Source organism: Monodon monoceros, unplaced genomic scaffold (assembly GCF_005190385.1).
Source record: "Monodon monoceros isolate NGI ecotype Baffin Bay Population unplaced genomic scaffold, NGI_Narwhal_1 Super_Scaffold_21, whole genome shotgun sequence".
Taxonomy (NCBI): domain Eukaryota; kingdom Metazoa; phylum Chordata; class Mammalia; order Artiodactyla; family Monodontidae; genus Monodon; species Monodon monoceros.
Window position 1 is genome coordinate 82122154 of NW_021703778.1, and position 10644 is coordinate 82132797.

At 39.2% G+C, this 10644-nt stretch overlaps 1 protein-coding gene and 1 pseudogene across 1 annotated transcript in view; one reads left to right on the forward strand and one right to left on the reverse strand.

Annotated features, from left to right (window-relative positions):
- Positions 1–10644, reverse strand: part of USP8 (ubiquitin specific peptidase 8) — a 99489-nt gene that overhangs the window by 85601 nt on the left and 3244 nt on the right. The window lies entirely within an intron of this gene.
- On the forward strand, positions 169–1259 carry LOC114905196 (annotated as a pseudogene).

Consider the following 10644-nt stretch of genomic DNA (forward strand, 5'->3'; position numbering starts at 1 on the left):
AAATATATAACATATTATATAACATAATTATATATAATTATAATTATATATAATTAATTATACAGTTATGTTTTTAATTTTTTAGACATAATGCTTTGCACACTTAACAGGCTACAGAACAGTGTAAACATAACTCAAAGGCACTGAGAAACCAAAAAATTCATGTGACTCACTTTATTGTGATATTCGCTTTATGGTGGTGGTCTGGAACCAAATCTGCAATATCTCCAAGGTATGCCTGTAATCTATGAGGCTGGTACAACCATTGGTAGTCTTTGGGACAGTAAAGAAACTAACTTGATAAGAAGAGAAAAAAGAAGTCAACAGTGCCTGCCATGTGCCAGGAACGATGCTAGGTGTTTTCACATCCTATCATCTTTGACTGCAGGTCTGCTCATACCCAGGGCTGGATAGGGCCTAGATACTCTGTAGGCTAATGCTCAGAGGAGTCTCAAGATGAAAACAATATGTGAAGAAAATCACAATGGTAGCCGGGCAGGAAGGAAAGGTTAAATTCAAAGAGGGCAACAAGACTCAGTCACCTTAAGGAAAAGTGATAAAGACTCATTTAGGGTGAAGCCCTTACTTGTGGAGATACAGGTAAAAACACAAGAGATTTCTTCCCAGGAGGACAAGCAATTTGGACTAAAGAATGAAGAAAGTTTGGCTTTGCAGACATCACCATCACCCAGCCACAGTCAACCCTGCTGTGTTCTTCAACATCACTGTCCACGGTGAGCCCTTGGACCACGTCTCTTTCAAGCTGTTTGCTGACAAAGTTGCAAAGACAGCAGAAAACTTTCATGCCCTGACCACTGGGGATAATGGACTTCGTTGTAAAGGTTCCTGCTTTCACAGAATTATTGTGGGTTGTATGTGCCAGGGTGGTGACTTCACAGGCTATAATGGCACTAGTGGCAAGTCCATGTGTGGGGTGAAATCTGATGATGAGAGTTTCATCCTGAAGCATACGGGTCCTAGTATCTTGTCCATGGGAAATGCTGGAGCCGACACAAACTGTTCCCAGTTTTTCACCTGCACTGCCAAGACGGAATGGTCGGATGGCAGACCTGTGGTCTTTGGCAAGGTAGAAGAGGGGCATGAATATTGTGGAAGCTACGGAGTGCTTCAGTCCAGGAATGGCAGAACCACCAAGTAGCTCTTTAATGCTGACTACAGACAACTCCAATAAATTTGACTTGTGTTTTAACTTCCATACCATTCCTTCTATAGCTCAGGAGTGTACCCCACCACCTTCATCTGCTCACTCTATCCTATAATCTTTGTGCTGTCTGAAAATACTCAACATCTATTCATGTGCTGCAGCTCTTTGGGTTCTATATTTTCCTTATTCCTCTCCAAGTCTAGTTGGATTGCATAGTTAAGTTTATGATTATGAAATAAAAACTAAATGAGAAAAATGAAGATAAAGTTTTGAGTCTGGCCTATTTAGAAAGGTGGCACCTTGGTAAAGATAAAAAAGATGGGAAGGCGAAAAGCAAAACAAGTTTCATTTGAAGAGTTTAAGGGGAAGAGCGAAACCTAAGTACCCTCTTCTAGATCCTGTACACATGTGTGCAGATGGCAGAAAGGCAGACAAATCAGTTTTTAGTACATGTGAAAAACTAAACATCTAAATTTAAATCAAGCTATGGGTTTCAGTGCTTTACTAAATAATATATTACTCCACCTATTGATTGCCTGCGGCCAGCGAAAGGTGGGTTAGCCAGGGGGAAAGGCGGCTCTCAGCTTTCCATCCTACTGAAAGCCTTCTCAGGAGGCTGGGCAGGGGCAGTTTTGAATTTATGCTCTTAAATAACCTGTAGGTATTCTCTTACTCTAACTTGAAACTCTCAATCTCTCATTTCTTAGTTTTCCAACTCTTTGGGCTCAAGCATCAAATCTTTTTTTTTTTTTAAAGAATCAAACATGCTATAGCTTCTCCAGTAATTCAGCATTCTTGCTTGGTCAAAGGACAGCTCTGTGGATAAAACTGGAGTTTGTGCTCTTATTAACTCTGTCATGTTAGGTTTCTCTGGCCTAGAGATGTGGAAATTCAGGGGCAGGGAAAGTACACCATGGAGCTGAAAGTCTATCCCACATGACCCACTCTGTAGGCTAGTCAGCATGGGGTTATTTTAAGCACAGGTAAGTCTAGATTTGCCTAAGTATGGTGATTTTTATTTGGGGATGGGTGGGTGATGGAGAATAAAGGGAGTGTAAATATCCAGATTGCACATAAAGCCTTTCTTGGATTCAAGTCTTGCTTTAACCACAAGTGCTTATAAAATCTGGTATTTTCTCTCCACACACTTCAGGATGGGACTTTTGTTAAGCTGTGCCACACTATATATTAAGTATTCTTAAAGCTCCATTGTTACAACTGGCATGCAAGTAGTGGGTTGTCCCAAGTTCCTGTATATTGCAAACTTGGCATGTTCTTGGGAAGAGAAAGGAGAAAGCATTGAGTGACTGGACAGGCTGCTCAGTGTTTCTACCTTGCACTTAGTCCATTTCCTGAGCTGTGTTGCTGTTGCTTCTGAGGGTGGAATAGGGATATAGGCGGGAGGAGGAGAGAGGTAAGTGTGTTAGGACTGAGCACCACCATCCCCCACCAGCTTTACTGAGATATAATTGATGCATAACATTAAGTTTAAGGCTCATAACATGATGATTTGATATAGGTTTATATTGCAAAATGTCTACTGCAATAAGTTTAGTTAACACACCTATCACCTCACACTCACCATTTTTTCTTGTATTTTTTTTTTGTGGTGAGAACTTTTAAGATCTATTCTCTTAGTAAGTTTCAACTATGCAATACAGTATTAACTATAGTCACTATTCTGTACATTAGATCGCCAGAACTTATCTAGCTTATAACTGAAGGCTGTACCCTTAGACACCTTCACCCATTCCTCCTTCTTTCATCACATCCCCTCCCCTTACTCTACGCCTGGCAACCACATATCTACTGTTTCTAAGAGTTTGGTTTTTTTAGATTTCAAATTTAAGTGAGATCATACAGAATTTGTCTTTCTCTGACTTACTTCACTTAGCATAATGCCCTCAAGGTTAGCATAAAGTCCTCAAGGTTGACCTCTTAATTTATGTTCTGAAAGTGAGATGAGAGTATCAGTTCAGTATCTTGAACAGTAACTGACACAAATATATGTAATAATGGTCAAATGAATTCTTGCAGAACCAAAGGTTGGTGAGTTAGGTCTAGAATTTTATCAGTTCATTGCTTCATGGTTTCCTTTAGGTGCAACAAACCTTTAACTCCTGCTTTGGGACTCTAGCGGCCCTAAGAGGAAAGGAGAGGACAAAGACCCCAGAAATCTTCCACATTTTCATATATGTTTGTCCACCTGTTGTGCCAAGCTTTCACTACTAAAAGGAAAACAGCATGGAGGAAAAGGTGGTCAGGTAGGTCTGAGAAGCAGCATGGTATGGTAGAAATAAAACATGAATTTTGGGAGACAGACCAAATGGGGGGAAGATTCCAATTATGCTATTTTCTACCTGTGTACTACTTATCCAGAGTTTACATTTCCCTCATTTGTAAAATGGGGATGACACCTACCTTTGCAGAGATTAAATGAGAAAAATCTACAGGAAAGCATTTAGTAGCTGCTAAATAAATGCATGGTAAGTGAAGTCCAATTCATGTTCATGGCCAGCATTTAAATTTCCACGCTTAAGAAGACATTTAAGTTGAAGATTCTTTATATGTTAATTTCAGCAGGTAAAATTATGAGTCACTAGTTATACACAATGATAAATTACTTTAACAATTTTTTAGTACAGAAAATGTCAACATATTCAGAAGTACAGAACAACACAAAGAACCCCCAAGTATCCGTCATTTAGCTTCTCCAATGATCATACCCTAGACCACTATTACTTCCTTGATACTGCCAACAATTTACACCCTGTTGCAACACCACATTCTTTTGAAACAAACCCCAGATATCATGTCTAAAAGACTCTGGATTAAAAAACGTAATCATAATACTATTATCATAACAAAACACCAAAGTTCAATAAAAGTAATATGTTTTCTTGGTATCATCGAATATCCAATCAATCACCAGTGTGTACCACTACTTACAGCCCATCAAGTGAATGAGTTTAGGCCTGCATTTATATGCCTCTTATTCAAACTCAAGAGACAGAAGGATTCCAAAATCTAAGCCACTCCTGAGATGCAAGTTAACATTTGGGTATATTAAATAAATGGAAGGATTCCCCAATAGTCACCTGCCATGCCTAAAGAGGTAACAGTTTCCAAATTTTGCAGGAACTGCACAGACAATATGTTGGTTGTACTTAATTTGACGAAAGACGTGACACTATTAATAATCATCACAATTTTTTTTGGATGGACCTTTATGAATCTGTGGAAAACTAAAAATACACTTAGTCAACTTCGGCTGCCATAACAAACTACCATAGAGTAGGTGGTTTAAACAACAGAAATTTATTCCTCACAGTTCTAGACGCTGGGAAGTCCAAAACTAAGGTGCTGGCCATTTCAGTTCCTGGTAGGAAGCTCTATTCCAGGCTTGCAGATGGCCTCCTCACTGGGTCCTCACATGGCCTTTCCTCTGTGCTTCTGAGCTCCAGCTGGGAAAGATCTCTCTCATCCTCTTCTTATAAGGCCACAATCCCATTATAAGGGCCCCACTATCATGACCTAATTTAACCTCAATTACCTTACAAAGGCACCATCTCCAAATACTATCACATTAAGGGTTAGGAGTTATGAATATTTTGGGGGGAGAGGGGGAGACACAAACATTCAGTCCATAACAAGCCTACAAATTTGTAAAATGATTTAGAAGTGCCAACAAGGACCTAATGTATAGAACAGGGAACTATATTCAATATCTTGTAATAACCTATAATGGAAAAGAATCTGAAAAAGAATATATATATATATATATAACTGAATCACTTTGCTGTATACCTGACACATTATAAATCAACTATACTTCAATTTAAAAAAATGTTACAAAAACAAAAAAAGTCTGAAAAGCCAGTAAGCTAGCATACCATATTGAACTCTGTTTTTTCCTCTGTAAATTACCTTGGCTCCAAGTAACTGAGATTATCATTCCTGGAAATCTTTCTTCACACTCTAACATAAAGCCCAGTGCAGGTGGACCCCACAGCCTAACAGCTCTATTTTCTCCCTCCCTGTGCCACTTCAGCACTGAAGCAAAATTAAATAAAAATCATTTTCAGCTCCTATCATATCAGGGGAATTTTCCATGAAATGAGTAACTCCCTCCCTCTTACCAGGTTGATTCTCTGTAATTCAAACAAAGGCTGAAGGATCTTTTTAGATACTGCTAAGCTTGCAAATTTGCCACACACACACACAAAAAGAGTAGGTGGAGCTGTTTGTAGTCATTCTTGGCACTTTTCCAGGTTTTTGCTGGCTGCTTCCACTGCATAAGCAGCCATGTTTTTACTAGTCGTGGGTGTGTAGCTGCAGGATCTGCAGCAAATAATTTGTGTCCTGAACAAACTGTGTAAACCAAATCTCATTTCCCCCAGTTTAACTAAATGATTCTGTTACTGGTCCTGAAAATATTAGGTAGGACTTGAAATAATCTACCCTTCAAAAGTTCACAGGGAAATATCCAAAAATTCGGTAATACTCTAGTCTATCAGCAATGCTGTGGAGAAACATTTGGTACATGGAGGGCAATACGGCAGTACCTATTAAAATTAAAAATACACATATGCCCTTTTGCAGAGTAATTCCAGTCTGGGAACTGAGATGAGACATGCTTAAATATACAAGAAAAGATGTGTGTACAACGATACCCATCCAAGCACTAATTAGAATATAAAAGATTAGAAACTCATGTTCTGGACTTCCCTGGTTGCGCAGTGGTTAAGAATCCACCTGCCAATGCAGGGACATGGCTTTGATCCCTGGTCTGGGGAGATGCCACATGCCATGGAGCAACTAAGCCCATGTGCCACAACTACTGAGCCTGCGGGCCACAACTACTGAAGCCTGTGATCCTAGAGCCCGTGCTCCACAGTAAGAGAAGTCACTGCAATGAGAAGCCCACGTAATGCAACTAGAGAAAGCCTGTATGCAGCAATGAAGACCTAACGCAGCCAAAAAAAAAAAAAGAAAAAAGAAAAAAGAAACTCATGTTCTTCAATTGGATAATGACTGGTTAAATAATCTGCAGGGGTAAGAAAAAAGGATGCATTTTATGCATTTATACGGAAAATCCCAAGATGTCTTAAGTGCAAAGTGCAGAATATTGTATACGGTATCCTCCCTTTTATATAAAAATGGGGAAAAATAACATGTAAAGGCATGAAAATAATTACACGTATAAGCATGAAGAAAAACTCTTGAAAAATACACAAGAAAGTAAGAGTAGAGGTTACCTTGGGGGTGGGAAATGTATAGATGGAAGACAGTGATGATGTTTAAAAAGTTTTTTGCACCTGTGGGTGGATTATCTATTTTAACAAATCTGGCTGGAGGCTGTAACCAACCAACAATTAATTGCCCACTGCCTTAAAACAGAAAGAAAGAAAATCAGGTTGCCCAAATGCAACCTTTACTCTGGGGTGTAAAATATAAGGTTGAGTGAAGTGGCTGTGCCTAACCAATTCCTGGAAATCAAAGTTCTCGGTGCTCCTAAGCAATTCTGAGATCAGTGACTATGCCAAAGAGTTTCACTTGCTTATTGGAGGTCTTCTCTAGAACTTGGAAAGAGGGAGTAGATAAAGACAGAACACATCATGCTCCTGCAATCAAGTTAAAATTCCTCAACAGTCTGTTTTCCAAAAACGCACACATTATTCATCTGTAAATCTAAAAACACACAGTAAGAAACCAGTAATTGTATTGTGGCGGAACATTCTTCTTTTACTTATTTTTAATGTTAAGATGCTATTCTAAGAGTAAATAGTTTTAGTAAACCTAGCAGGGAAAAGTCTTCCTCGTAGATACAGTGGATTACTCTAAATTTTGAGGAGATATTGCTGCTTTCCAAAAGGCAAGTGTTTATCACCAGCAAAATTATCTTTCATTCTAAGTTATAATGTCCTTGGCTGGCAAAGCCATCTTGATCTTTTCCCTTAAAATTTCAGGTGACTGAAAATGCCCTGTGAACAGTGAACACTATTATATAACATTTCAGCGTTTTCCAATGTGAAGGACCCATACCATTGGTGATATGCGAGATGGTTCTTGGCAGTATGCGAACAAAGCAGCAAACAACAATGAATCACGTATGAGTTATTCCCGTTTCTTTCATGCTTTGGCATGATTTAACGCACTTGGCAAAAAAGTACCTAGCTAGGCTTTAATAACTGACTTTGTTTTCATTATACTAGTTTTCACAGTTACCACCTTGACTTTTTTCTTATTGCCAGAGGTCTAGCACACGAATGTTTGTCTGGATTAACCATGCTCACAGAAGCACAACAAATATGACAGTACAGGCACTGCTTTATGTTCCAGAAACCCTTGGTCGCAAATCACAAAAATCCAATGGTCTTTTCTCAGGGCATATCTTTCCTTGACTCAAATTCTCCCCATGGACTTAGATACTTGGCTCTACAGGCATGGTGTATTGCACCATACAAGCTGGAGTCAAGCTGGTTTTAAACGCTGGTTCTTTACCTTACTGTGAGTCTACAAAGTCAGTCTACCAAATGAAGCTCAACTGGCTACCCTGGAATTTGAGGGGAATAAACGAGATAACAAATAGAGAACAGCTGGCACACAGTTCAACAGGTGCTCAGTAAGTGCGGATTTCCTCTTTTTCCTTTACCTCTCTCCTTCTTTGTCCTCAGTACTGTTTTTCTATATTCTCTTCCAATGATCGTATTCACGCCCATGGCTTTAATTATTACCCTTATGTGGGTAATTTCTAATTTCTGTCACCAATTCTGACACTTTTTTCAGAGTACCAAAACTTAGGTTCTAAATCTGTTTGAAAATTCCACCTTGATGTTCTGGCATGATCTTAAACTCAACATGTATAAAATAGAGTTTAAATAAAATCTTTCTCCAAATCATTTAGTTCATGCTATCACCATAACCTCCATCACTCAGACTCAAAATATCAATCATCCTAACTCCTTCCCCCTTTCCCATCACATCCAATTGAACATCAGTAAAAATTTTATATGACATTTCAATAGCTTACGAAGTGTTATAAACAAAACAAAAATGTACGTTTTATCAAACCCCCCTCAGCCCCAGGTGGGAAAAATGATATTAAGGCAAGTTAGGAGATACACCCAGGTCATTAGCTAGAGAGTGGTTAGTCTAGATGAAAAACCAGTTAAGTCCTGAACTTGGGACTCCTCACTCCAATTGCTATGCTCTTTCACCATCTCATACTGCCTCAAGTTTTGCAGCATTTTTTTGCATCTGTCTCTCCTCTCCTTCACCACTGCCAACCCCAGAATTCAAGCCTGCCTTATCTTTCACATCCGTAACGCTTGGCTCAGTAAGGTAATAGTTGGTAGTCTGTATCCAGCATGGGATATTTTTTCTAACTTGTTAACTTCAGCAAAAATTTTAAAACCATGAAATACATAATACATATACTGAAAAGTCATCCACCTCAAAACTGACAGCTCAATGAATCACAAAGTGAACATCTATGCAACCCCCACTCACGTCAAGAAACAGAACGCTGCTAGCACCCCAGAAGCACCCCTACATACCCTCCCAAGCATTACTCCCCCACCCAAAGCTAATCATTTCCTTTCTTTTCTTCATAGATTTTACTACCTAAACCTGTATCCCTAAATCTAGTTTGGTTTCATGTGTTTTCTTGAACTGTGAATTTTCCAAAATGGCTATACCAATATACATTCCCACCAACAGTGTACAGTTTCATTTGTTCCAATACTTGACATTTTGTTTTCCATTTTAGCCATTATTGTGGGTGTGCCACAGTATCTCATTGTGATGTCAATTTGCATTTCCCTAATGATTACAGAAGTCGAGCACCTTTACATGTTTATTGGCCATTTAGATATCCTCTTTTGTGAAGTGACTTTAAATCTTACCAATTTTTCTGTTGGGTTGTCTCTATTTTTTACTGATTTGTGGGAGTCTATAAATTCTGAATGGCAGCAAAACAGACATATTTCTATTGTAGAAATGAATGCATTTGTTGGATGCTATTAGAATACCACTAACTCCTCTTACTCTGCAGAACCCCAAATTCACTAATGACCCTCTGGGAGGTAATGCAGTCAACTTTGTGCATTCTCTCTAAACCAATGTAGAGTTATTGTGCCATGGAATCTGCTAGATACTTGGAATATAATGTCAAAAAAAGTGATTAGGGACAACAGCTTTGAAAAGAGACCTGTATTGGAATCCTGTCTCTAACATTTACCAGCTTGGTGACTTTACGCAAGTTATTTAAACTGTTTTAGCCTCAGTATCCTCTGGAAAAATGAGGCTAATAATACCTATTTTAAGAGTTGTTATGAGGGTTAAATGAGACAATAATATGTAACAGGTTTTGCAGAGTGGCTGGCAAACAGGAACATTTAATAAGTGGTAGCCATTATAAATTTGGTTATTTCCATGTAGCCTGCCATTTCGGTATAGTGGGAGAAACTGAGTAGATGTCCATTCCCCTCTTAGCCATTATAGTTCTCACTATAAAGTTAAAAAAAAAAAAAGGCACTGGATTTAGATTAGTCTTCTGGGAACTTGGTCCTTCTGACTCCCTTCATCAGAGTGTCTCTAGAGCAGTGCTTCAAAAATAATCTGTGGTGGGCTTCCCTGGTGGCGCAGTGGTTGAGAGTCAGCCTGCCGATGCAGGGGACACGGCTTCGTGCCCCGGTCCGGGAAGATCCCACATGCCGCGGAGCGGCTGGGCCCGTGAGCCATGGCCGCTGAGCCTGCGCTCCGCCACGGGAGAGGCCATAACAGTGAGAGGCCCGCGTACCGCAAAAACAAAAACAAAAGCAAAAATAATCTGTGGTGAAAGATCATAGACACTTCTATAAAATATAAAAATAAATTAACTAGAGAAGGGAAATAAAACAAAGGCATATACAAGATACAACAATACAAGCCCCCAATTTTTATTAGAACCATAAACATAAAATTAGTGTAACACTAATTGCTATAAAAGTTTCTAAATTCTTACTCTCGATTTCTGTAAATGCCTTGGACCAATAACAAAGGGTTTAGAGATTGGCGGTGGCCCGTGGCCCATACTTTCAGTAGCACTGCTCTAGCACACTGACAAAAATCAGACTTCTGAATTTGAAGGGCTGAGGTAGGTCCTAGAATGTGGAGACTCTACTGAAGGGTTGCTCTTGGTTCTGAGTCATCAGTTGGTCGCCTACTGGACTTTTTCTAGCCTTAAGCACAACGCTGTGTTACTCCTTAGCTTAAAAACGACCCACTGTTCCCTCTATCTTAAAGGGTAAGATCCCAATCCTTTAACATGGCATCAAAGGCCTTCCAGGCTGGTTCCACACAACTTTTTTGGTCTGATTTTCCATTATTCTTTATTCTAGTAGACCTGCACTGTCCAATATAGTAGCAACTAGCCACAAGTGGCCATGGAGCAGTTGAAATGTGGCTAATTTAGGAAGTAAAATTTTAATCTTAAC